Source organism: Ananas comosus, unplaced genomic scaffold (genome assembly GCF_001540865.1).
Source record: "Ananas comosus cultivar F153 unplaced genomic scaffold, ASM154086v1, whole genome shotgun sequence".
Lineage (NCBI taxonomy): Eukaryota > Viridiplantae > Streptophyta > Magnoliopsida > Poales > Bromeliaceae > Ananas > Ananas comosus.
This window is the reverse complement of record NW_017891180.1, coordinates 5,268-8,592: the sequence shown is the minus strand read 5'-3', so window position 1 is coordinate 8,592 and position 3,325 is coordinate 5,268. Positions and strand designations below refer to the sequence as shown.

Genomic DNA, 3,325 nt, shown 5'->3' with positions numbered 1-3,325 from the left:
CCGATCAGCATAACTTCTCTGCCTACTCTGGGCTGTCAACAATCGCTCCCGAGCGATGCGAACCTTGTCCTCTGCTTCCTGGAGCACATCTGGGCCCAAAGCCAATCTCTCACCAACTTCACTCCAATGAAGTGGCGATCTACACTTCCGTCCATAGAGTGCCTCGAACGGTGCCATCTTGATGCTTGCTTGATAACTGTTGTTATAAGCAAACTCTGCCATCGGTAGATGCTGCGACCATACTCCCTGGAAGTCGATAACGCAGGCTCGAAACATGTCCTCGAGAGTCTGTATAGTACGCTCTGACTGCCCGTCACTCTGGGGGTGGAAAGATGTACTGAAGTCCAAACGCGTACCCAGAGCGTCCTGTAAGCTCCTCTAAAAGTGGGACACAAAACGGGGGTCTCGATCCGATACTATAGAAGTAGGTTGTCACGCCCGAGTACCAGCGGAAGCATATCCGGTACATGCACAGACCCGCCATACACCTGCAGTATATAAGGCGTCTACGAAGAAAGCAAGTCGATAGAAAATAAAACAAAGAGAGTCCTATCTTGATATCAGAGCAATGTACAAGTCGATATACTATCAGTAAAAGAACAAAGAGTATACAATCCAAAATCTCTGCTAAAAGGAGAAGAAGTATGAACTATAACATCTGGATCTACAACTCATATACAACACAGGGTACACAAAAATATCTGTACAATGGTAGTCACTCTATACAATGGACATCACCCTCGGCCGTAGCCCGAGTAGCAAGGTGATCAACTAGCACACTCCTAGCAAAGTCTAGCTAGACACGACTCCCTTGCCACGATCCCTAGCCTCTCCTGTAGATGGCTCTGTAAAAACAACCATAAAAAGGGCGTGAGAACTATTAACAATAGTTCCCAGTGGGTAAGCCGCCAGCCTCGGCGAATTACACCACTAGGCTCATGATGTACTAAATGAAAAGTAAAAGCAATAATTGCATGATGCTAATAAGTAATGAGCATGTAATTGCAGGGTACCTTTCCAATGCTAAGCAATTAATAAGCATGTAAACAACATGTAATAGCTTTCTACAGTAATGAATTGAACAATAAAAGCATAGCAGCTACTGTAAGCATGAACATAGATATGAATGTGTAAGCAGAAACTATACACAATGACCGGTGATCATTCATTACTGTTCAATGTCCTTTAGCACTTTCTTTTCCTTCACAGGGACCTACCCAAGGTAGTCCAGCTTGCGCCGCGCCTAATGGCCCCGTGGTAGTATACACTCCCCACGGCAATCCACTTCGGCACCCAATCCCGCACGGGCGAGCAACTGTCGCGTAGGCCAACTCCGGAGTGCCGGCTTGTAGGGAGCTACCCTCACAAGCGTGTGCGAATGAGCACGATGGCAAGCAAGCATAATTCACAGTCCAATATGTCTCGAGTATCATTCCACATCGATCCTTGATCGGAATTTCAGTATAAAAAGATCAAGCATATGAACAATAGCTAGTATCCACTAGTAACATGTAAGACTAATATAGGCTTCAAGCATGTTCTTGTTCTCTACTTTAGAGTAGTCAAGAGAATGTCACTGTTCTCTACAAGCATGTCATTGTTTTCTAGTTCTAGGAACATAATAAAGAAATTGCAATTCAACTATACTAAAGTATAGCGACTCGTCTCAAGTTTTGTATCGAGTACACAAAAGCCCACTACAACATTGATTCCATGGTATATATAGAACATAGGGGAGCTCCACTTGCTCTGGTTAGGTCCGACCCACCTATTATGAAGCTCCAATCAGCCACAAAAAGTCCCAATATAAAGCTCAACAAGGCTGCAATCCTGCTGAAAACAAAATAATAAAACCACGCTGTGACGATTACTCAAAACTCCAGTTTCGGCAAAATTCGTAATAAGTGCAAAGTGGAAACTTAATTTCCTGTTTTTGGGCTAAGTATATACCTCAAGTTAAGCCCCTAATGACACTCCAATGCCAACAGAAGATGATCCCAAGGTCAAAAGCGCTATCGCTGCGAGCAACATCAACACGGCGTCAAAATCGTCAAAGATCAATATACACACGTCGGAATCTTAAAATTTCAGTTTCTACCTGAAATTCTTGCTTTCCTCGGGTTAAAACACCTTCTACACTAATCCCCAAGATCACTAATTACATTCAATTAGGTTCGAAAACCTGCTGCGAAGACAACATACAAAACTGCATTAACAAGTCGCATAAGGTGCCGAAATCGCTTCAAAATGACCTACTTAACTCTACCGAGCTTCAAAGTAGTTTATCCCAGATTTAAGGAGGTTAAGCCGCAGCTAAATAACTCATTTATACTTGCTGAAACCTCAGAAGAATACAGCTAGAAGCATAAACTCGAAATCCATACTCAAAGCGACTAATAGGACGTCGATAACGGAAAAGTTGAGCCGATTACCTTCTCAGACTTCCCACCAGTGAGCTACCGGTTCAGGGCTGCGAAAAGCCTTCCAAATTACTCTCTCACACGTCCACGTAAGCTCTGCGACGCTCGCAAACAGCGAAGAACAAGCGCGGCGACGAAAACGAGCAAAATCAACGATTTCTTCGTAGAGAGAGAGAAACCCTAGAGAGAGAGAAAAAAGGAGAAGGAAGAGCACTTCTCTGAGCTCAAACATGCATATCTGAACATCCCTGGTCGAGTTGGGTCTAATAGATAAGGATCAAGGGTGAAATTACCAAAATAGCCTTGCTGCCACGATTCTGCGAGCTTGTACCGGTACAAGGTAATGGCTGTACCGGTATAGCAAGCAGAAAAATGCTGATTTCGCCAGTTCAATGCATTTTCTCACTTTTAGCATTCCAATCAATCTCTAACTTATCCAAAAACTTGTTCTAACCTTTTAGAATATGTAGGATTGATCCACACATCGTTCCACACACTCGAACTCCGTAATTTGCAAAAGTTCCGTGTATTACATTCACCCCTCCTAAAAAGAAGTTTCGTCCGTGAAACTTGGAAACACTTACCTCAAGATTCTATCGAGAATAGATAGGGATAATGTTCTTGCATTGCACTCTCTAGTTCCCAGGTAGCTTCCCGTTCATCGTGATTGCTTCAAAAGATCTTTACGTAGGGTATCTCGCGATTTCGAAGCCGTTTTACTTCTCGAGCTAGTATCTTCACTGGATGCTCCTCGAAACTCAAATCTTCTTGTAAATCCACTGGAGTACTCTCCAAAATGTGAGTTGGATCAAAAACATACTTCCGTAGTGTAGATACATGAAACACATTATGTACTCCCGATAGATTCGGCGGCAACGCAAGCCGATAAGCTACGGGGCCTACCC

At 43.5% G+C, this 3,325-nt stretch overlaps 1 long non-coding RNA gene across 2 annotated transcripts; it reads right to left on the bottom strand.

Annotated features, from left to right (window-relative positions):
- Positions 1 to 820: 820 nt before the first annotated feature.
- Positions 821 to 2,553, bottom strand: LOC109704721. 2 transcript variants are annotated; one of them, XR_002214467.1, is made up of 5 exons: positions 2,433 to 2,553; positions 2,099 to 2,182; positions 1,951 to 2,018; positions 1,769 to 1,833; positions 821 to 845 (listed from the first exon to the last, which is right to left on the bottom strand). It is a non-coding gene; the product is annotated as an uncharacterized LOC109704721 (long non-coding RNA). The 2 variants fall into 2 exon arrangements; XR_002214468.1 differs by having other exon boundaries at positions 827 to 845; positions 1,769 to 1,830.
- Positions 2,554 to 3,325: the final 772 nt, after the last annotated feature.